Raw genomic sequence first — 25,525 nt, forward strand, 5'->3', positions numbered from 1 at the left:
TAAAAAAAATGCACATGTTATACTTTGTACATTTCTCTGAGTTGCTTCCTATGAATATAGTTGGACAAAATAGATCTAGAAATAATACATTGTACATATATTTCTGTGACTAATGTTTATCCAGCTGCTTCAGAGGCTATTTAAATATTATCTTTCAGCTATAGGACAACACCAGCTCAGGGATCCAATGCGCATCTCTATGCACATGTTGGCTGAAAAATGCAACAACATCAGTATATTTTCTGTTGTTTTTAAGCAGCTAAATTATGGAGCAACTTGTTATGCAAGACTACACAACAAATTCTGATTTGGATACTTGTGCAGAGTGGAAGCTGGGGCATGTGGAGGAGAATTTTAGTTAAAATGTAAAGTGCCTCGAAGAAATAGTTTGTGGAGGTGTGATGGCTTTGAGGTTATAGGGAGTACTCAGAGACTAGTATGAAAACTTTGCATTGGAAGCCATGGGATAGGGGATCCCTGTATATAGGTGGTAGAAAATTTAGCGATGTTGTTGCCTATGCTGATGTAACATAAAGTAAAAAAAAGTGTTTAATTTGCCTGATGATCTAGCAAAAAAAATATTTAAAGATAGAAAGTTGAAAGTGCTATCAAGTTTCGTTAAGTTTCTTGTAGTAAAATGTGAGACAAAAGAGATAAGAATTGTTTAAAAAAAAAATCCAAGACTTAATAGTCTCAAGCTTTTACAGTGTCTTCAGATGGCAAACTACTAAAATTTTAAAAATGGCTTATGAAAAAGATCAAATTCTGGGCATCCTCGGAAAAGAAAATTTAAAGAATAAGTAGAGAGTATTACTGTTTTGGCAATTATGAAAAAAGCTGCTTTAAACATCTGTGTATACGTTCCTGTGTGAACATAAATTTCCAACTCTTCTGGATAAATAATCTGTCCTTGCCAGCATTTGGTTTTACAAGTCTTTCATATTTTGGCCCTTCTAATAAGTATGTAGTGGCATCTTGTTGTTTTAATTTGCATTTCCCCAATGATGTAGGAGACGGAGTATTTTTTCAGATGCTTGTTTGACACTTGTGTTTCTTCTTGATGAGGTGTATCGTCAGATCCTTTGCTTATCTATTTTTTTTTTAAGATTTTATTTATTTATTTGACAGAGAAAGAGACCATGAGAGAGGGAATACAAGCAGAGGGAATGGGAGAGAGAGAAGTAGGCTTCCTGCTGAGCTGGTTGCCAGGCTGGATCTCAGAACCCTGGGACCATGACTGAAGCTGAGCTGAAGGCAGCCTTTTAATGACTAAGCTACCCAGGTGCCTCCCTTTGCTTATTTTTAATCAGATTATAAATCTCCTTATTGCTGAGTTTTAAGAGTTCTTTGTATATTTTGGAGAAGGGTTCTCTATCAGATATGTTTTCACAAATATTTTCTCTCAGTCTATGGTTTGTCTTCTCACTCTCTGAACAGTGTCTTCTGCAAAGCAGAATTCCAGACTATCACTGATTTCTTTCATGGATCATGAATTTGATGTGCTAAGAAGTCATCACCAATCCCCAGATTATCTAGATTTTCTTTTATACTATCTTTTGGAGTTTTATAGTTTTATATACCACATTCATATCTTTGACCAACTTTGAGTTAATTTTTGTGGAAGGTTTCTAAATTCATTTTTTGTATGTGCTGTTGCACCATTTGTTGAAAAGAATATATTTTCTCCAATGTGCTGTCTTGTTTCCTTGTCAAAAGTCAGTTGACTGTATTTATGTAAGTCAGTTTCTTGGCTCTTTGTTCCATTGATTCCTTGTCTGTTCTTTCACAGATACCATAGTGTCTTAATTACTATAGTTTTGTAGTAAGTCTTTGTGATAGTGTGATTTTTTTTGAAAGTGTGTGTGTGTGTGTGTGTGTGTGTGTGTGTGTGTGTGTGTGAAAGAGAGAGAGAGAGAGATTTATAACAAGAACCATATATTTTGCCCTCATCCCCATTCCTGGCCCAGAGCTTCCCCAGTCCCTAGAGGGACTGAGCTCTTAAACTGTGGGATATGATCCTTATTCCAGGTAGATAGTGTTAGAATTTAATTGAAATGTAGGACATCCAGTTCATGTCTATAAAGAATTGGAGAATCGGTTGGTGTATGAGACCCCCAAATATTGGTATCAGAAGTGTTGATGAGTCATGAAGTGGGAGAAACAGAGTTTTTCCATATAGTCTTAGAGCTCAGTAGTATCAGTTCCCCAATTTTGTTCTTCCCTTTCAATACTGGCTATTTTATGTCTTTTGCCTTGCCATACAAAGTTTAAAATCAATTTATAAATATCTACAAAGTCATCTGCTATAATTTTGATTGAGTTTGTGTTGATCTTCCAGATCAAGTCAGAAAGAAGTGATACCCTGGTAACACTGAGTCTACTTATCTATGAACATGGAACATTTCATTTATTTAAGTTCTTTAATTTCATTTATCATGTCTTACAGTTTTCTGTATTTAGACTTTGTACAGATTTTGTAAACTTCTACATATTTAATTTTTGGAGGTGCTAATATAAATGGTATTTGGTATTGTATTTTTAATTTCAAATTCCATTTGTTTTTTCCTGGTGTATTGGAAAGTAATTGACTTCTGTATATTATCTCTGTATCCTTCAATCTCGCTATAATTGCTTACTAATTTTAGGAGTACTCTGAATCCAAAATTTAATAAACACAAAGAGATATACACCCACACATACTAGGGGCAAACTGTCAAAAAACAAAGACAAAGAAAATAGTTTAAAGCAAAAAGAGGGGTGGCTATGTGGCTCAGTGGGTTAAGCCTCTGCCTTCGGCTCAGGTCATGATCTCAGGGTCCTGGGATGCAGCCTGGCATTGGGCTTTCTGCTCAGTGGGGAGCCTGCGTCCCCCTCTCTGCCTACTTGTGATCTCTCTCTCTCTCTCCGCGCCAAATAAATTAAAAAATCTTAAAAAAAAAAAAAAAGAGCAAAAAGAGAAAACACATACACAGGGGGAACAGCAACATAAATGAGAAGCTCAGAAATGATGGAGACTGGAGGACCGTGGTATAATTTAAAGTACTGGGGGGGGGGAAATTTATCAAGAATTCTAGATCTGGAAAAACTGTTACTACAAATGAAATTAAAACAATGACCATTCCCTTATAAACAAAACTGAGAGAATTTGGTACTGGCAAATCTGATGTAAACCATAGCAAAGCAGACCAAAACAAAACTTAAATAACAAAAGTCCTTCAGGCTGAAAGGAAATTTCAACAGATAATAACTTAAATCAACAAGAGGGAATAAAAATCTTAAGTATGTGAGTACATATAAAATAAAGGAAGGAGAAGAAGAGAGTCACACACACACACACACACACACACACACACATGGGGGAGGGGTATGGAGTAGAGATAGGAGAAACAGACAGAGATTGAATTTCTCTTTGATTCTCTTAGTTTCTCAAAGAAACAATTTTTTTCTATTTTTTCCCCTATAATTTTAATCCTCTTCAAAATGACATGAAAACTAAAAATGTTTGATTCATTTTGACAGCAGCACCTTTTGGAGACTGTCCAATTCCACATCCCAGACTCCTAAACTGCTCTGATTTTTGCTCTTTCTTTTGATTCTTTAAGCTGCCCAGTATCCATCCAAGATATTCCTTTTCTACTTATGTTAGTCCAAAAATTTGTGTTGTTGCAGTAGAAGGCAGTTAGATAATATTTCATTTTCAAGAAATAACAAGTAGCTATTTTTTCATCATATTTTTTCATCATAATGACTCATTAAGTCATTATATTTATTAAATAACCACTGTGCTAGTTCCTCAGATTACATTAGTTAAAAGGATAGATATGTTTTTGCCCTCATAGAGCTAACAATTATCTAGATGATCAGAAATTAAACCAAAAAGTCATTCTTCTTTTCAATTAAAACTACAATAAACTCTAGAATAGAAAAATACTATGAGAATAAAAATAGGGTATGTAATTTTATATTCAAATTGAATTGCAATACAGAATCTTCCAGAGGTACAGATTATGGGATGCATAACTAGCTTGTCTTCTAATTGGTTGTATCTGTAAATCATTTTCAAATCCCAGAGACATCCATGAAGAACCACAGCACATTTTTTTCTTCATCTATTGTCTACTCATCAAATAAAAAACCTGTTTAGACAAAGCTGATCTCTTTCCAATCCCTAGAGATAGGCTGGGAGCATATTTATATTATGGAAACACTTGATGTTATTGATCTGTGGGTAGTAGCCTAGTTGGACTCTCTCTTCATAAAAGTTTTCTCCTTCTATATCTTACTAATTGTCAGGGAAAAAAATGACATGACTACAGATCTTTAACATGCCATCCATTTAAAAACAAACTGCATGCCTGCAAGCCACAAAAGAAGGTCAAATGAATAGCCTGAGTGTCATATTGCCAACATTCTCTACTACTTGAATATTTAGGCCATTATTTTTAATTGCATCTCTAGATACAAAGAGGGTCAGCATGCCATATTTTCAAAGCGATGCTTAAAACTTAAAAGGAAGTACTGTGTGAACCATGAACAATTTAACAAGCCCAAACTTCAAGCATCATATAGTTTTATATAAAGCATGTGGTATTTTGGTTGCAAATAATGTAACATTTGCAAACTAGCAAAATATGACTGATTTTTACATCAATGTGATGCTTTCAGTAGGTGCAGTAGGGATGGACTCTATCCTAAATTGTTCGAGAAATGTTTCTTATCATATATGATATAAAATACAACAAAGAAAAAAACTATATTTATTCAGAGAGAAAATACATTTTGTAAATGTAAAAGCTTAATAGCTGCCAAAAATCCAACTATCTAGTGTACAAAAATCTGTGTCTTTCACACAGAAAAATATTATAGCTGTATTGGTTTAAAATATTAGCCTTTAAAAACATCAAGCAACTGTGCAAATAGATTACAGGTAGGATATTTTAATCATGACCATGAGTGAATTTGTTGTAAATACAAAGCCAGTTCTTGTCAAATTTGATGTAAATATCAAAGCTTCTATTTAACATTATAGTGAAGACTGGGTTATATAAAGAGGTAAGAATAATATTTATTTTTGTTTATATATTATGTATAATATATACTTTATAATATAAATATATCTATTATAATTCATTTTTATTATCAGAATAATAATTTACAGAAGAGCCAAGGCAACCTTTATTTCAGATGTGTTACCTATAGATATAGAAAACCCAAGAGGGGTGCCTGGGTGGCTCAGTAGGTTGAGCATCCAGTTCTTGATTTCTGGTCACACATTAACCAAGAGAAATTAGAAAAGGATATAAATGGGTAATTTACCAAAGGTATACCTCAAATGGCCAATAAGCCTATTAAAAGACAGTTTATCTCAGTGGTAAGAAAATGCCAATTAAAAGTACAATAAAATACCTCTCACATCTATTTTGTTGGTAAAAACTAAGAACTCTGACAACACTGAATGCTATCAAAGGTGTGGATAAAAGCCAACACTTACATACCACTAGTAAGAATGCACATCTATACAATTCTTCATCTTGAAGAAAAATTCCCTGACAAACTTTCGCTTGTGAACACAAGTGGACACACATTAAAAAAAAAAATAAAATAGTGAATTCTCAGCAGAATTATTTATAATAGCAAGAACTCATTTTCCATTAAAAGGAGATGGATAGGCATACCTGGGTGGCTCAGTCACTTAAGCTTCTGTCTTCGACTCAAGTCCTGACCCCAGTGTCCTGGGATCAAGCCCCACATGGGGCTCCCTGCTTGGTGTGGAGTCTGCTTCTCCCTCTGCCAGTCGCTCCCCCTGCTTATGCTCTCTGTCCCTCAAATAAAAAAATAAAATCTTAAAAAAAAAAGAGGAGATAGATAAGTTTATCGTGTTAAATTTATATAATGCTACGCAATAATGAAAATGGATGAACCGAAGTTAAATAGATTAGTGTGGATGAATTTCATGAACATAATGTGAGGTGGATAAAGCTACAGAAGAATACTTGAAGAATGATGCCATTCATATGTAAATGCATCTATATAAAACAACAGTGTATGTACTATGTATTTAAGAAGATACACATGGGTTAAAAAATGTAAATACAGGGGTGCCTGAGTGGCTTAGCCAGTTAAGCGCCTGCCTTCTGCTCAGGTTATGATTTCAGGGTCTTGAACTTGAGCCCTGCATTGGGCTCCCTGCTCAACTTCTCCCTCTGCCTCTGTCTCTGCCCCTGCTAGTGTGCTCTCTCTCTCTCTCAAAAATAAATAAAATAGTTTAAAAAGATACATTTGTGTGTATTTTTTGTGCTACAGTCAAGGAGCACTGAATCAGGAAGTTGCCACCACAGCTCTTGACTCCAGAATCAAGAAGCCCCAGCTACAACTGGCTCCCTCAGATGGGTACCCTGACCCCTACCTCTTTCCCTACATAAATCAAGGCTTCACATAGATGTTTTAGTTGGTGCATCCTAAATCACATATTGGTACCCTGGCTGAAAGGAAAACTACAAAATATAGTTTTATTTTCTTCTTTAGAAGGACAAGGCTAATAGGAACACTTAGGAACAAAGGGTATTTATTCAAAATGTTTAATCAGACTACAATGACAGATTCCATTAAAGTGACAGGGAAATTTCAACTTTGCACCTGTATCCTCCTACACTATATATTTTGTTGTTTGTTTTTCATTTATTCTCCATGAGCATATATATATATATATATATATATATATATATATATATATATATATTAATCATGTCACAGAAACTGCAGGTTGCCTTTCAATATGTAGCTGAGCATCTTCTTCATTAACAGAAAAAGAACACAGCCAATAAGATATATGCAGAACTTCCTTGTGCAAATTCCAAGAAGCCTCCTTAAAGGCAAAAATAGGGGACTCTTCTTGGCTTTTTCCTCCCATTTCCGGAAGTGTAAATACAATACCTGACTTGATCAGCTACTTTAAATCACAATCAATGTGCTCAAGATGGTAAAACAGCAAAACAGAAAGAACTTAGATCTCTGTTGTAAGTGGAAGCAAAGCTTTTGTTATGTAAACACATGTATGTGAGAGAAAAATTAATGTCTGTCTTATTTAAGCCACTTTTGGGGGCAGGGTGGATGGTGGGAGGTTGGGTCTTCTTTACTACAAGCCTAATCATATCCTAACTGATATGGAAAGTAGTATCATCATTTTTTGTTCCTAGGGAGAGAGAGAGAGAGAGAGAGAGAGAGAGAGAGAGAGAGGGCAGGGGTGGGGGAAGAGGGGGGACACAGGGAAAGGGAGAGAGAAAATCTTAAACAGGCTAACACTCCATGTGTGGTGCATGTAAGATCATGACCTGAGCCAAAATCAAGACTCAGTCATTTAACCAACCAGGAGCCACACAGGCGCTCCTGTAGTATCATTATTTTTAAATCTACTTAAAAATTAACCTTAAGGAAAACAAAATGGACAAATATCTGAAGCCTTGGGATTAAAAGTCTTACCCTTTTATAAATCCATATAGCAAAATGCCAGGGGAATTTGCTTAATCTTTTGGATAACCTGATAAGAAGACAGGCTTCACATCTTTTCCAACAGGGAGTGACGTTAATCTTCTTTCTAGCCTATCAAGTTTTTCAATACTATTCTTATAAATTCTACTCCAAAACTGAACCCATAATTTAAAAGATCCTATCAAATTTTAACTATGGTGCACAGGTCATTTTTCACTCTTAATTTTACTTCTCTCTTAATAAAGCTGTAAATCAATTTTCATAATTATCTTTAGTTATTGTTATATTTAATTAACTAAATTATCAGTACTTAAATAGTTAACTAAAAATTATTGCAAACCTTGCCTGTACTAGGCACTGGGTTAGATGCCACAGATAAAATGATGAATAAAATATTTTAAAAAGATACAGCTGAGTCCACCAGATGAGCTCATAGTTTAATGGGGGGTAGCTGGGCACAGAAACCTTTAACATTCATTATAATAAGTTCTACAAAACATGATTATTAATAACACTAAAGTACTAATTGGAGGATCACAACCTAGTAACAGCTGATTAACCTTTAGTACTCTCCCTCTGATATCTAGTTCTTTTAAAAAAAATTTCTTAGAGTTATGCCTGTCTACTTCTCACTATATTGTACCTATATAGTCTGGTACTGATCCCTGTTATCATTTTTGATCAATAATTTATAGTTCATATTTTAAAAATATCAAACTTACGGATTCTATTTCTACCTTTGAGGTGGAGTAACTTCCCCCTAAATTTTAAAACTGAAAACTTGTCTCAAATACCCAGGTAAACTAACATAAAAGTGTACATTGATAAGTATCAAACATCACCCATGTTCTACTCATTGGCTACATTTTAAGCTTGTTCTCTAGAGTAACTAAAACTCATTGCCTTCTCTTTGTAATTGTCTTGGAATTAGTGAACTCACATTTCAGAAGAATGTTTTCTGAGCCAGTAATCTTCAGTTTGTGAATGAAAATAGGATACAACGCAGAATTAAATCTTCCTGAAAGACAGATATTTTACATGTATTGTTTCTTCTTTACTTATAAGGATTATCACTTAATCTCTATACAAAATAACTCTGCATCTGAAAATTAATGGTCTGACTAGTAGATTATAGTATTTTGAAGGGGGAGATGTCGAAGTCTTTAGGCTTGGAATCAATATCAAACCTAACTTATTTTTTTAAATGTCATATACAATTAATAATCCCATAACAACTAGGAAAGTTAGCAGGTTATTACGAGCATTACCACAGTATCGAAGAGGCTAAGGTTCTTCAGTTAAGACTTAGTGTGTAAGCACAGTCATGCCTGACTATAAGCACAGCTATCTATCTCTTATTCAATAAGCCAGTAAGATGCATTATATTTTTAAAGGCCAGATGCTTGGGGGCAAAACAAATGGCTAGCATGAAAGGGCTAAGCCAGCAGATAAAATCACATAATGAAAAAAGTTTAGGGAAAGAAGTGGAATGTGAATTGTGTGGCTATCAATAAAAGCATAATATTGACCTACTACTTCCTTGGGAGGCAGTGGGGAGATTTCAGGAGGAGTGGTAGGCTGCGACAGCCGGGATCCCATGAGACACAAAGCAGCAGCATGCTAAAAGCCTCAAGAGTTGATGAAGTACACCCTCTGGTAACCTAGCAAGTAATGAATTACAATCATCTGACAAAGAGGTTAAAAATAAGGAATCAACCCAATTTCCCCATCTTTCCCATTGAACCTAATGCTGGCGGCATTCTGCAAAAAAGAAAGAACTACATTGCTTAGAATAACTTTCAGTTATTCTCAGAAAAATTCTATTATGATAGGTCTTACATATTTGTGTGACTTTAAATATCATTAAAACAGCCACCAGATATGTTAAGAGTTTAAACACCAAGCAGTGTTATCCAACAATGTTGAAAGAAAAATTTAAGATACTGTTGGTAATTCTTTTTCTGCTAAGTTCACTTGGAACATTTCAGATGAAACATTTCTTTTTTCTTTTTTTCTTCTTTTTTTAGAGAAAGAGAGAGGGTGGGGGAGGGGCAGAGAGAGAAGGAGACAGAGATTCTTTAGTGCTCAGCTTGGAGCCCAATGTGGGGCTCAATCTCACGACTCTGGGGTGAAATCAAGAGTCAGATGCTTCACCCACTGAGCCACATGGGTGCCCCAAATGGGGAATTTCTATCACTAGTGGACAGAGCTTATGAAAATAACATGATGAACGTTCATTACATAAACTACTTATGTAGTTGGGTTTACTTACAACATGCATTCATTTATCATATATTCACTGAGTTCCTGTGTCAGAATCTATGCTATGCTCTGTGGAGAAACAAAGTTGTGATACATGAGCCCTATGCTAAAGGAGCTTGCCATATAATACAATAGATTATATGACTAACAAGACCCCAGTGTAGAATATGATAAATGCCTTTAGACAAGTAGAATAAAAGTGCCATGGTGGTCCCAATGAAGAGGAAAGGAAGAGTAATATTTATTCATTCACTCAGCAAATATTTTAAGGACTCTTCTAGGCATTGGGGTTAGATTGGTAAACAAGATAGACAGAGACCAAGCCTTTCTGTGCTTTTACAAATGTTAACACACTTTGTCTTCATGAGAACTCAGTAAGGCAAGTATTATTCTAAGAGGGTGACTGTTTTACTGTTTGGAGCATAAATAATGGCCTCCCAGTAGTGTTGAAAGCACACAGCTTAGAATAGCAGAAAATTCAGTCTCCCTACCTCTGTCCTCCTAGAACATAGCTCGGAGAGCTAACATATATCAAAGGACCAGTCCTATTTGTTTTCACTTTTTGGCTGGGGATAGAATTTTAAAGCTCCCAAATGAGGAGGGTGTTCTCTAGGGTTGATAACAGATGTTGTTGCACAGGACTCTTCCACAACATTACATCCTCAAGATGACTGATGCAACCAGGAATGGGTTAAACAATGGTTTCTACTAAAAACCAGAACCAAACAAAAAGCAGTAAAACAACCTCCTGGATAGATCCTGAATATCCAAATACTTCATCCTAGCCTTCAGTAAGCAATGCTTATACTGCTCTACAATGAAAATATTTCCATTCTGAATGGTAACACTGTGCTACTGGAATTATCAAAATGTATTCAATTATGTGCACTAAACTTGATTTTTTAAGGCAGAAAAGACAATTAGATTTTAGGAATATTTCCAGCAAGGAGAATTCAATCAAAATTTATTTTCCGGCTAGCCCAGAGAAGTAAGTTAATTAGAATATCTAATTCCATGATCATTCTGGGTAAACCCAGTAGCACTTTATAAATTCAAAAGTGTTAATATTGATAATAATATTATACTTTTTCTAATATTTCAGGTCCCTTCAGATTTAGAATGATGTCTTCCTTACAACCTCTCTTTAGGGACACAAATATTAATGATTAATATTTGGTATTATCTCCGGTATTATCTCTGATAACTACAGTAACTCTAGAATGTAATTCACATTTTAAAGATGAAAAAAAACTAAGGATCCATAAGTAACAATACCTGAAACCATAATTCTAATAAAGGTAATAAAAAAGCATTTTGTATACTAATAGTTCTCCACTATCTCAGAACCATCTGTGGACTTCCCCAAAACACAGAACTACCAGGCACCATGCTGAGAACTGAAAATCTGCTTCTGTAAGGGAGTCTCCACTGTTATTTATTTATTTTTTAATTTCTACTAGTAAATCTGGTCTAACTTAATATAGTCAAACCTGTCAAAGGGCAAATTAAAAGTAGGATGTTCCAGTATCTGAATAAAATGAGAGCTAAAAAATAATGGGAAGAATTAAAGTGAAAGGAACATTGGTTTTACTGAGTCTAAAAGAAATAATGCAAGGAGAGAAGTAGTGGTTATGGTCTGCATAATCGGGCTTTAGATTGTGACCAACACAACTTATCTGATACCAGTCCTTCCAGGGTGAACGTGATAAGATTGTTTGTCTCTTCTAATGAAGAGCGAGTGGACCAGAAGGAAATACATCATCATAACTCCAACTTCTAATTTCTTTCCTTGATAAATTAAGGGCCACGGCCCAGGTCAGTCCCTCAGTAGCACTCATGGTACCACTCCCAGGGCCCATGGCCTGGCTAGACAGACAGCGGATTGATTGTTACAGGCAGGCACATGTGTACCCTAGTAATTCTTCCTGAATCCTATCAGTTAGACTTGGCAAAGAAGAAGAAATTTACTTGGACTTCTCCTAAGTCATTCATTCTTTCGTTTACTCATTTATTCATTCTTTATTTTACTCATTTATTCATTCTTTCGTTTACTCATTTATTGAGCAAACACAATGCCCGCTGTTGTGTTTAATATTGGAAATACAATGATGAATAAGTCTTGCACCCTGCAAAGACTAAATGGCAGAAGAACCTGTCCTACATAGGCCTGGCCCCTACTTTTTTTTTTTTTTTAATAGGTTTAATTTATTTATTTGAGAGAGAGAGAGAAGGCGCGCACGTGCTCGCACATGCGGAAGTGCGCGGTGGGGCAGAGTGAGAGGGAGAAGCCGACTCCCTGCTGAGCAGGGAACCTGAGCTGGTGGGGCTCAATCCCAGGACCCCAAGATCATGACCTGAGTCGAAAGCAGACCTTTACCAGCTGAGCCATCCAGGTGCCCCCAGGCATTTTTTAAAATATTTTATTTTTTTATTAATAGAGATGCAGGGAGAGAGGAAATACAAGCAGGAGGAGTGGGAGAGGGAGAAGCAGGCTCCCCCATGCAGAGCTCGATCCCAGGACTCTGGGATCATGACCTCGTGGAAGGCAGAAGCTTAACCACTGAGCCACCCAGGTGTCCCCCACCTCAGGCACTTTTTAAAGTACTCGTGTGTCATAGTTCTTCATTCAAAGGTGTTTAAAGCATATTTATCTAAGTCTTCTAACACGTTGGGTACTTTTTATCATTTAATTCTTGAACAAACCTGTAAGGTAAATAATAATATTCCTTATGTTACAGAGGAAGGAAATGAGATTTAGAGAGGATAAGTACATTGCTGAAGGTCACACAGACAGTGAGGGATAGAAACGAGACTTGAGCCTAGGTCCAGATGGCTTCAAAACTCATGCTTCTAACCACTAAACTTATTCTGACTCCTTTGAGGCTAAGTTTATTAATATCTAAGACCTGGAGAGAGCCCTACTGAGAAGCTTTTCATCTTCATGAAGTAGGAATAATATTATTTTGTCGGTAAATGAGCATAAGGAAGGTAGAGGGAGCGGGAGGATGGGAGGGAGGGAGGGAGAGAAGAAAATGAATAGAAAGAAGTTGATGTTAGGAGTTCATTACAAAGACCACTGACAGTGCTGACTTCCACATACCTCCATTCATAGGAAATTTCAGCCTTACTCAGCGGCAAATATGTTAAGAAATTATCAACACATTCTCACTACTGATCTGCAAAATCTGATTCTGAGAAGGGATTTGCTATCTTCTCCAACTCCTGTTCAGGCCCCCTCCAGTCATCAGCTATGCCATCTCCAGTAGGGTCTGGGGACCCCTTAATATTAGTTTGTTTGCCGGTTGGGTTGGTTGGTTAATTTGGCTTCTAAATGTGATGTGTTAAATTTAGTTTTTTCTCTCAGTTCAGTAAGACTGACGTGGTCTCCAGTGGTCCAGGAAGGACATGGTTAAAGTGAACTCCACAACAGCTCCTGTTGATTTCTATAAAATAGGCTACAGAAGTGAACGTATTTCACTAGACCTGTCTCTGTTTGTCAGTTAGGTTGTTTGCTTGGATTTAGTCAGATAAGAGTTCTTAGCGAAGGTTCCAGGAAGGAGAGCAGTAGGAGTAGTGTAAAGAGTAGTGAGAGGAAAGGAAGATAAGAGCATGCCCATTTAGTGCTATGCACCCTGCAAAGCAAAGCGAAAGATAATCAAACTTAAGAACTTAAAAAGCTGCCTTTAGATTTGTTGTCAGTGGTGAGAATTAAACTAATTTTCTTTTGTCAAAAGTGAAAATATGTTTATGCCAAAAAAAATTTCAGCATGAAAAGAGATAAAAGGAAGTTGTATCCTTGCATGATTATGAGAGAAAACATGTTTTCACTCAACTCTTTGCATAGCACAGAATTAAAATGGGGGGTTGCTTGCTTAGAGTTTTGAACATAGTGCCTAGAACATTGTGAGTGCTCAATAAATATTTGTAGAATGAATGAATGAATTAAAAGAAATATCAAGAAAGCAAACTGAGTTTCATAAGAAATTATAGCAGAGAATTTCTAAGAATTCATTTATTGTGCCTTCAAATAAAGAAGAAAAAATGTGACCTTTGGAAAAGGAAACATCTATCTGAAACATGAAATCTTTGCAAATAGTGTATTTAGCTCAGTTTTTAAATGAAACTAATTTGTTATGTGAGTGGTTGAGAGGATGAGATGCCTCCCCATATAAATGAGAAAATGTCTTTACCTAATTTCATTTATCTTAGAAGGTCTTTTCCTTTACCTTCTAGTCACTTTTTTTTTTTTTTTTTTTTTTTGGCCAAACATCACAGAGAAAGCCATTGAACCTTAATTAACTATTTAAAGAGTAGCTATTCTCTTCTATTCTGGCTCTATAATTACCAATTATATTATTTTTTCCTCAAGAAGAAACACTTCTGGACTTATTTTGATTGATTTTTATCAGGCAGCTCTCTTGCATCTTTAAGCAGCATCTTTTATAAAAGAGTTTCAGTTTTGCTTAGTTTATGCTAATAATAGCATTTACATTTTTACTTATGAATGAATTCAAATGCCTCATTCCTGTTGGAAAACAAAGTCATAATAAAAAATTGGGAAAATATTAATTAATTCTGCTTTTATACAGTTTGAAAACCAGATTAGTTAAACAGCATTTGCAAGAAAAGTGAATATTATTCAGGGGCTACTAGAGCCAAGCTAGTTTAACTTAGTTTTCCACTTTATAAACCACACATATTTGCATGTTCTTCTTTAGTAAATCCTGTTTTCCTCCTTACCATGTGCATGATAAAACAAGAAAAATATGGCATTGATTGATTGCCTTAATTCTGAGGAAAAATGAAAAATCTATCCTTTGGAGGGAGGCAGAATGTGATTCTTCAGGGCTATACCCCGTTGTGGCATTTTTGTGGAGAAACTAGAGTTCCTGAAGTCCAACCCAGAAAAGGAGCAATGGGGTGGGGTAGGGGGTGTGGAGTAAGCATAGCACGAAGCAAGACTTTCAAGTAACCCCCTGAAGAATGGTGTAGCCAAGGCAGAGTTTGGAGAGGGAGACAGAGGAGAGGTAGTGGATACTTGTCTTCAACTAGAAATATATTTGAATCAAAGAATAATCTTGGAGAGACAGAATGGCCAATAGTGGCATGGCCCTTCCTAAATAGTGTTGCATAGTCGGAGTACCAATGACCATGTCAAGGTAGTTCCTGCCTATAGGCACTAGAGCCTTTACTTGGTGACCACTCGGGTTCCTCAACTGTTAGGAAACTTCTTAGGCCTGGTATTTTAGAAATGGTTGAATTGCAGATCTAAAGCAGGAGTTTCTCCACCATGAGGATCCAGGATAAAATCTCATGGGAAATGTTTTTCCAAACTGCACATACCTGCCCAATGCCTTGTCTATCGCCTCAAGACTGTGAAGCAGCTCTCTTGGACATAGTTGTGAATGGACAAGGGAAGACAGTAGGGTAACTTCCTGAGTGTCCCTGATTTTGCTCCATCTCTATTAATAATTACATTTTTATGTACATCTCTGTGCATAATTACATTTGCTTCTTAGGATTGGGCTTTCCCTTGGGTCCATGTCCCTGTGAGCAGCTCCTAAGATATCTTCTCTAGGGTACAGTACATTCGGCCACATGGCTACCTCACATGTGATACTCTTGGTGTTCTAAGGGGCTTTCCACAGCTAGAGGACCACAGGTGGACAGGCTCACAGGCTCACATTTTCTTTTTATCTTTCTGAATGAACACCTGACCTCAGTGGTGACCTCACCTTTATTTACTATTTCCTCTTTCCAATGTGATATGTCTCCAAGATAGCAACAATCTCCCCAAACTCCACAAAATACCCATTCCTAGATCTCTCCCTTTTCTCCCTGTGATTTTTGCCATGGGTTCTCTGCATCCTCTTCATCCCACTGCCTCTAATTGTTCCTTAAATATGGTATTTTCCAGGCTTCTAGTCTTAAACATCCTCAATATTAATCCTTCCTCTGCCACCTCTCTTAACTGTTCCTAATCCAAGTTACTCAACTGCCTAGTGTTTTTCCCAAATTCTTTACCAGACAAATCAAACAACATACTCCAATCTATGAAAGCTTTCCCCAAACCAAACTCATTCTTTTTCTTATTTGTCTTCATTCTGGTCCTTTTACCTGCATCCTTCACTAACTTGTCATATATTATCGTCTGCCTAAATATTCAGAGAAGCACTGTTAGATCCTCTGTCTCAGTCATTCCTTGTGTTTAATGCCACAGTGTCCTATTAATACTGCGCACCTACATTTCCCTCTCCCTTCGCCATTAAGTCTCTGTCATAAATTAGAATCTTCTCTCTGATGACGCCATTGAGCTCCTCCACCCTCTGCCTCCCAGTCTCTGGATGACATTTGTCCCTCTAGCCGGGGGTTTTTATCCCTTTTCCAGTCCAGGTCTATTTCATGAGGTTTTATGGAAGAGCTGATAACCCTATCAACCTCACTGCCTAGCCCTCTCCTTCCCAGAGAGGATATGGTCCTCTAGGGGGCAGTGTTGTGAGAAGAGTTTCAAGTGTAGCTTCACGCTCTATCAAAATGATTGCCTGCTCCTTTGCCACATTTAGCCCTGCCGTTGAGCCTACCCCTCAGCTTAAACTTATGAGTTGTTTCTGCCACGGATCCTGGTGACTCTCCTGCATTCATACTCCTGGAGAGTCTACTCCTCCCCTCGTCTATGAGTCATCCCTTATCCCTCCCACACCCTCACTGGGTCTATCAGCCGTATCTGTAATGAACTCTAATTGTGGATGAGTTTATGGGCTTTCTTATGGGACTCCCGAGACCCAGACAAATCAGGGAATGTGGCTGGACATCTGTTTGTGTCCCTTAGCACGCTATCACAGTTACGGAGACAGCCTGCCCAGAGCAGTTGGAGGACTTCCAGCAGGGTGTTTCCTAATTCCACTTGCTGGCACACTGGGGAGACACCTCCAGTCCAGCCCAGACACACACTATTACACACAATTTCCCTAAAGCTCCAGGATCACAAAAAGGAAGTTAATTGAGAAATCTGATTTCACAGGTCATATTTTACTCATCTTTAGTGTGTGGTCCCAGCCTGCTTCTACATGTCAGAGATCTTCTTCCCGCCCTGCCTAACACACCACGATTCTGCAGTAGCTCCAAGCATATTAAGTCTCATTAAAATTCAGGCCCAAGACTAAAAAAAGCTCCAGAGAGAAACATGAATTCCTTCTCCAATTGTTCTGAGGAATGCCTTTCCTAACTAAGGAACACCTGAAATACCCATCCTCTTGAGGGGATAAAGGGTCCATGTACACTAATCCAAAGGACAACAATATTAGAATCCAGAACAACACGAGAAAAGCCTAACATCTGTCCAAGACATTAACATACGTACAACGGAAACACAGTTTCCTTTCCAAAAGTGCCCAGTGGCTGTTGGATAAAGTCCAAACTCCTGAGCAAGGCAAAAAAGACCTTCCTCAACAGGCAATAACCAGATGTTCTAGTCTCAAATTCTGCCTCCCCACCCGACCTGCTCCAAGTTTCATTTATCCTACACTTGGTCGTGGTAAACCACCTGCCATTCCCTAAGTATGCCATGCTTCCTGACTTGCTGTCTCTGTCTGTTCAACCTTTCATACTTAAGAAGGCCTGCCACGTTGTCCTTATGATGGGAGAATATATGTCATTTCTTCTCCCAACTTTTTTTTTTAATGTTTTATTTATTATTTATTTGTCAGAGAAAGAGAGAGAAAGAGCTCACAAGCAGACAGAGTGGCAGAGAGAGAAGAAGGCTCCCTGCCAAGCAAGGATCCTGATGCAAGACTCAATCCCAGCACCTGAGCCGAAGGCAGTGGCTTAACTGACTGAGCCACCCAGGCGTCCCTCCCAACTTCTCCCAGCAAAGTTTTCTTTGTTTTCCGGGCTTCACAACCTCTTTAAGGAGTTTCAGGTAGTCTTTATTAAATTATGTTTTAATTTTTTGGATGCACTCTTAGATTCTTTATGGAGCTAATATCAATAAATGCTTTATGAATAAATGATTGAATCTTCCTGGGGTTTGCCCCACAAGATTCCAATATTCCCTTTAATGTTGACTCTTGGGCTCCGAAAGTTACCAATTATTCTGTCTTGATGGTTTGAGGCTTGAGGAAGAGCCCAACAAAAGTGTGCTTATCCCTGCCCACAGCAGACATCACAAATCAAATAGAACCTTCTTTTCCCTGAACCAAGTGTTTCTGGCCATATTCTCTGTCTCACTGAGAGAGGGAGTGTGGCTACAGGATTCTGATTAGGGATCAACATTGTGGCAGTAGCGGAAGGAAACAGGATCAGACAGAGGTAGAAATGGCATGTGTTACAGGCCTGATAAAGTCTCAAGGCTCCTGCAAGCTCTGGAGTATAGGCCCCTCAGAGGTGTTTCACTATCAGCCAAAATGGCTGGACCTTCATATTCTTACCACAATTAACCATGCCTTGGCCAGGGCATGACCTTGGTTGGAGTGATTCTCTGCAGCTGAGGCAGACTCTGCAGCAGCTAGATGCTGGGAAGTTGTCCGTTGATTGCTCTCCCAGAAGCTGGGTCCCAAAGTTCTTTCCTTGAAGAGTGATCTGAATGGTGCATCTCATGTCTACCACACCCAGCGGTGACACTGGGTTTCTTTGCATGGTACTCTAAATAGATCAGTTGGTGAGAGCTGGCAGGTAAGATGACATTAGTATGGCTGTCCCCACCCTCAAAATTTTAGACCCCAATCTCTGAGGTATTTTCTTGTTTGAACTTTCAAAAATGTATCCATTTTCCAGAGTTTCTGAACTAGGGACAAAATGACTGCATTTAAAATTCAAAAGTGCTGTTAACATTGAAACAACTACTATGCCAATAAAACAGCACTTTCAGCAGTTTTAAAATTTTTAATTAAGTCTTTTCCATCAGGCAGGAACTGAGACAGCTCTTTCTTCCCTCTCTATCCAGGAGATCTGGGGAGAAATTAACCCTCATTTTCTAATGTGAGTTCTACTGCCGGCCTGTTGGCTCCCTACCTTTTCCCTCCTCACCTGATCTTGCTTTCTCTTCGGCCTTATGGCCTCTTTCCCTCGCTCTCTCTCTCCCTCTGATTTCTTCCCTTTCTTTTCTTCTCTCTCCCTCTGAGGTTTTACTCAAAATTAATCAAACTTGACCATTGTGGACCTGAGGTCCTGATTATCTTTGTCCTAGAAAATATTCTGCAAAAATAGTCTCAGATTAAATTTTTATGAGGGAAATTTGGAGGAAGTGAAAACCTGATTTTGTCTTTCATTTTATTTGGATTTTAGGCTAGAAAATACATTCCACACTCTGAAATACCCCAAGTACGTCAAATAGCTGTAGGTACCAGGGGATATGTTATAACCTGTCCTTGACAAACGATAACCAGTTCCATTCTGGTCAGTGATGAGTTTCCATTAATGGGCTTCCTTATCCCTCTAAAGGGAGTTAGGGAGTTTGGTGAGTGCATTTATCTGGACAAGTGCAGATGTGTGTAACCTAATAGTGCTTTGCTGTAGTTGTCACAGTGAACTCCCAGTTTAAATGTCAGTATCTACTGAAATGGAGTTGAAAATACTTGTAGTGCTGAATCACACTTTAAAAATTCCTGGGTTTGTGGTTGCATTTAACTATGATTCATCAGTTACTGGGACATTTCTTCTTGCTCCATGATAGATGGGAGTGGGGGAATGGGCGGGGGGCACAGAGTCCAGCCTTCTGTTTATTCTTATCTGTATGAAGTACTACATTTTGAAAGTGTTTAATTTTATTACATGATATTGCCTTTAAGAACTTTCTTATAGCATCAAGTAGTAATATTTTGGCATGAATAAAGTATGTGTGCCCAGATAAATGATTAAATATGCACCTTTTCCCCAAGTACCTGACCTTCTAAGAGGTCAAGTCCCACAGAAAACATTTGGGTTTTGCTTATCAGAGATGAAAGATAAAATGAAAAAGGAAGAAAAAATGATAAGGGAATAAATACTTAAAAAAATTTTTTTTAATTGGGAATAAATACTTTTACGTAACAAATAACTTGGGGTACAAGGGCGGGAATAAAAGGGTCTAGGATCTGGCAGAGAGAGAAGAGTACAACGGGCAGATGAAGTTCGAACAGCTATCATTAAAGGTGGAACTCTGGCAAAAGGGAGGGGTCTATAAAGGAGTTTTCAGAATATTTGTCATTATTTATAGATTTATAGATTATCCACCTTGGGGTAGTAAAGAATATTTCAGGCAAGGCCATTAAATCTCAGTAGCTTAAAGTGGGGGTCAGCAGACCATTTTTGTCCCAGGAGCCAAATCCAACCTGCTACTTTTTTTAAACAGCCAGTGAGTTAAGAATGGTTTTTATATATTTAAATCATTGAGGAAAAAAAATGAAAATAAAAATAATATCCTGTGCATGTGAAAATTTTATGAATTTCAAATTTTGGTGTCCATGAATAGTTTCATTAGAACACAGCCACACTCATTTATGAATTGTCTATGGTTGTTTTTGCACTATAGCCAACCAGATCACATGGCCCACAACACCTCAAATATTTATAATCTGGCCCTTTAAAGAAAAAGTTTGCCAACCACTACCTTAAAACAACATCTGAAATTCTCAATATAACCCTACCATAGAAAAATGATTCACTATTTATTACTATGGTCACTCATTATTATTTAAAACACATAAATAGTGTGTTATGAAAAATGCAGAATAACATAGTTCAGGGAATTCCTGAAAAGTCACCTAAAATTCTAGTTGTTCATTAATGAATCTCAAGGATGAATACTTATTAGAAATTTGGAAACATTAGCCAACAGCAAAAATAAGACACTTTTGATTGTTGGATGCATTTCAATTTCAGTGATGTTAAAATGTGAAAAAAAATGTGGGTCTTAGAATCAAGGAAATGCAGTATTAAATAAAGACACTATATTAAAAGATAATCTCTCTCACTATCCTTCTAGGTCTAAAATATTCAGTGAGCTTATGGTTTAAAATTTTCTAGGAAGTAGAGCACACTAATAATTGCCCAGAATGTTAATTAGTCATGTTTCTTTTTTCTTCAGCTTTCTCTAGTTTTATCCTGATAGATTTTTCCGTTTTGTTTTTTGTTGTGGTTTTTTTTTTTCAGGTTTCATTTGATTCTTCCGCTTTAAGTAAATTGTAACCAAATTTTCTAATTTTCATAGTGTTCGATGTTATGGTTTTGAACTGTATCATAAGTACATACTATCTTCATCAGAAAAATAAATTGACCAGATTTTTAATGTCAATGTTTTATTGTAGAATGTAAAGATATTCTGTAGAATGTAAATAATTTCTAAGAATACACTTTTTTCATTTTAATTTTTCCTCCAGACAGCAGATGGTATAAAATAAAGCATCCAAAATACTTTTTTTGTCTGCTTACTTTTATAAATACAATGGTAACATTAGCGCTAAAAGAAGGGTAAGGGATAACAGGGATAGTGCTTAGTTTACCTGATAACTATGAAATGTATGTTGGCCTTCCCTATATGTCCTCGATAGTAATATTTTCAGAGAAGACATTCTTTTTTTTTTTATTTTTTTTACTTTTTTATTTTTTATAAACATATATTTTTATCCCCAGGGGTACAGGTCTGTGAATCACCAGGTTTACACACTTCACAGCACTCGCCAAAGCACATACCCTCCCCAATGTCCATAATCCCACCCCCTTCTCCCAAACCCCCTCCGCCCAGCAACCCTCAGTTTGTTTTGTGAGATTAAGAGTCCCTTATGGTTTGTCTCCCTCCCAATCCCATCTTGTTTCATTGATTCTTCTCCTACCCACTTAAGCCCCCATGTTGCATCACCACTTCCTCATATCAGGGAGATCATATGATAGTTGTCTTTCTCTGCTTGACTTATTTCGCTAAGCATGATACGCTCTAGTTCCATCCATGTTGTCGCAAATGGCAAGATTTCATTTCTTTTGATGGCTGCATAGTATTCCATTGTGTATATATACCACATCTTCTTGATCCATTCATCTGTTGATGGACATCTAGGTTCTTTCCATAGTTTGGCTATTGTGGACATTGCTGCTATAAACATTCGGGTGCACGTGCCCCTTTGGATCACTACGTTTGTATCTTTAGGGTAAATACCCAATAGTGCAATTGCTGGGTCATAGGGCAGTTCTATTTTCAACATTTTGAGGAACCTCCATGCTGTTTTCCAGAGTGGCTGCACCAGCTTGCATTCCCACCAAGAGTGTAGGAGGGTTCCCCTTTCTCCGCATCCTCGCCAGCATCTGTCATTTCCTGACTTGTTGATTTTAGCCATTCTGACTGGTGTGAGGTGATATCTCATTGTGGTTTTGATTTGTATTTCCCTGATGCCGAGTGATAGGGAGCACTTTTTCATGTGTCTGTTGGCCATCTGGATGTCTTCTTTGCAGAAATGTCTGTTCATGTCCTCTGCCCATTTCTTGATTGGATTATTTGTTCTCTGGGTGTTGAGTTTGCTAAGTTCTTTATAGATTCTGGACACTAGTCCTTTATCTGATATGTCGTTTGCAAATATCTTCTCCCATTCTGTCAGTTGTCTTTTGATTTTGTTAACTGTTTCCTTTGCTGTGCAAAAGCTTTTGACCTTGATGAAATCCCAATAGTTCATTTTTGCCCTTGCTTCCCTTGCCTTTGGCATTGTTCCTAGGAAGATGTTGCTGTGGCTGAGGTCGAAGAGGTTGCTGCCTGTGTTCTCCTCAAGGATTTTGATGGATTCCTTTCTCACATTGAGGTCCTTTATCCATTTTGAGTCTATTTTTGTGTGTGGTGTAAGGAAATGGTCCAATTTCATTTTTCTGCATGTGGCTGTCCAATTTTCCCAGCACCATTTATTGAAGAGGCTGTCTTTTTTCCATTGGACATTCTTTCCTGCTTTGTCGAAGATTAGTTGACTGTTGAGTTGAGGGTCTATTTCTGGGGTCTCTATTCTGTTCCATTGATCTATGTGTCTGTTTTTGTGCCAGTACCATGCTGCCTTGATGATGACAGCTTTGTAATAGAGCTTGAAGTCCGGAATTGTGATGCCACCAACGTTGGCTTTCTTTTTTAATATCCCTTTGGCTATTCGAGGTCTTTTCTGGTTCCATATAAATTTTAGAATTATTTGTTCCATTTCTTTGAAAAAGATGGATGGTACTTTGATAGGAATTGCATTAAATGTGTAGATTGCTTTAGGTAGCATAGACATTTTCACAATATTTGTTCTTCCAAACCAGGAGCATGGAACATTTTTCCATTTCTTTGTGTCTTCCTCAATTTCTTTCATGAGTACTTTATAGTTTTCTGAGTATAGATTCTGTGCCTCTTTGGTTAGGTTTATTCCTAGGTATCTTATGGTTTTGGGTGCAATTGGAAATGGGATTGACTCCTTAATTTCTCTTTCTTCTGTCTTGCTCTTGGTGTAGAGAAATGCAACTGATTTCTGTGCATTGATTTTATATCCTGACACTTTACTGAATTCCTGTATAAGTTCTAGCAGTTTTGGAGTGGAGTCTTTTGGGTTTTCCACATATAGTATCATATCATCTGCGAAGAGTGATAATTTGACTTCTTCTTTGCCAATTTGGATGCCTTTAATTTCCTTTTGTTGTCTGATTGCTGAGGCTAGGACCTCTAGTACTATGTTGAATAGCAGTGGTGATAATGGACATCCCTGCCGTGTTCCTGAACTTAGCAGAAAAGCTTTCAGTTTTTCTCCATTGAGAATGATATTTGTGGTGGGTTTTTCATAGATGGCTTTGATGATATTGAGGTATGTGCCCTCTATCCCTACACTTTGAAGAGTTTTGATCAGGAAGGGATGCTGTACTTTGTCAAATGCTTTTTCAGCATCTATTGAGAGTATCATATGGTTCTTGTTCTTTCTTTTATTGATGTGTTGTATCACATTGACTGATTTGCGGATGTTGAACCAACCTTGCAGCCCTGGAATAAATCCCACTTGGTCGTGGTGAATAATCCTTTTAATGTACTGTTGAATCCTATTGGCTAGTATTTTGTTGAGTATTTTCGCATCTGTGTTCATCAAGGATATTGGTCTATAGCTCTCTTTTTTGATGGGACCCTTGTCTGGTTTTGGGATCAAGGTGATGCTGGTCTCATAAAATGAGTTTGGAAGTTTTCCTTCCATTTCTATTTTTTGGAACAGTTTCAGGAGAATAGGAATTAGTTCTTCTTTAAATGTTTGGTAGAATTTCCCTGGGAAGCGATCTGGCCCTGGGCTTTTGTTTGTTTGGATATTTTTAATGACTGTTTCAATCTCCTTACTGGTTATGGGTCTGTTCAGGCTTTCTATTTCTTCCTGGTTCAGTTGTGGTAGTTTATATGTTTCTAGGAATGCATCCATTTCTTCCAGATTGTCAAATTTGTTGGCGTAGAGTTGCTCATAGTATGTTCTTATAATAGTTTGTATTTCTTTGGTGTTAGTTGTGATCTCTCCTCTTTCGTTCATGATTTTATTTATTTGGGTCCTTTCTCTTTTCTTTTTGATAAGTCGGGCCAGGGGTTTATCAATTTTATTAATTCTTTCAAAGAACCAGCTCCTAGTTTCGTTGATTTGTTCTATTGTTTTTTTGGTTTCTATTTCATTGATTTCTGCTCTGATCTTTATGATTTCTCTTCTCCTGCTGGGCTTAGGGTTTCTTTCTTGTTCTTTCTCCAGCTCCTTTAGGTGTAGGTTTAGGTTGTGTACCTGAGACCTTTCTTGTTTCTTGAGAAAGGCTTGAACCGCTATATATTTTCCTCTCAGGACTGCCTTTGTTGTGTCCCACAGATTTTGAACCGTTGTATTTTCATTATCATTTGTTTCCATGATTTTTTTCAATTCTTCTTTAATTTCCCGGTTGACCCATTCATTCTTTAGAAGGATACTGATAAGTCTCCATGTATTTGGGTTCTTTTCAAACTTCCTTTTGTGGTTGAGTTCTAGCTTTAGAGCATTGTGTTCTGAAAATATGCAGGGAATGATCCCAATCTTTTGATACCAGTTGAGTCCTGATTTAGGACCGAGGATGTGATCTATTCTGGAGAATGTTCCATGTGCACTAGAGAAGAATGTGTATTCTGTTGCTTTGGGATGAAATATTCTGAATATATCTGTGATGTCCATCTGGTCCAGTGTGTCCTTTAAGGCCTTTATTTCCTTGCTGATCTTTTGCTTGGATGATCTGTCCATTTCAGTGAGGGGAGTGTTAAAGTCCCCTACTATTATTGTATTATTGTTGATGTGTTTCTTTGATTTTGTTATTAATTGGTTTATATAGTTGGCTGCTCCCACGTTGGGGGCACAGATATTTAAAATTGTTAAATCTTCTTGTTGGACAGACCCTTTGAGTATGATATAGTGTCCTTCCTCATCTCTTATTATAGTCTTTGGCTTAAAATCTAATTGATCTGATATAAGGATTGCCACTCCTGCTTTCTTCTGATGTCCATTAGCATGGTAAATTCTTTTCCACCCCCTCACTTTAAATCTGGAGGTGTCTTCGGGCTTAAAATGAGTTTCTTGGAGGCAACATATAGATGGGTTTTGTTTTTTTATCCATTCTGATAGCCTGTGTCTTTTGACAGGGGCATTTAGCCCATTAACATTCAGGGTAACTATTGAGAGATATGAATTTAGTGCCATTGTATTGCCTGTAAGGTGACTGTTACTGTATATGGTCTCTGTTCCTTTCTGATCTACCACTTGTAGGCTCTCTCTTTGCTTAGAGGACCCCTTTCAATATTTCCTGTAGAGCTGGTTTG

This window comes from Mustela erminea, chromosome 10, assembly GCF_009829155.1.
Source record: "Mustela erminea isolate mMusErm1 chromosome 10, mMusErm1.Pri, whole genome shotgun sequence".
Taxonomy (NCBI): Eukaryota; Metazoa; Chordata; class Mammalia; order Carnivora; family Mustelidae; genus Mustela; species Mustela erminea.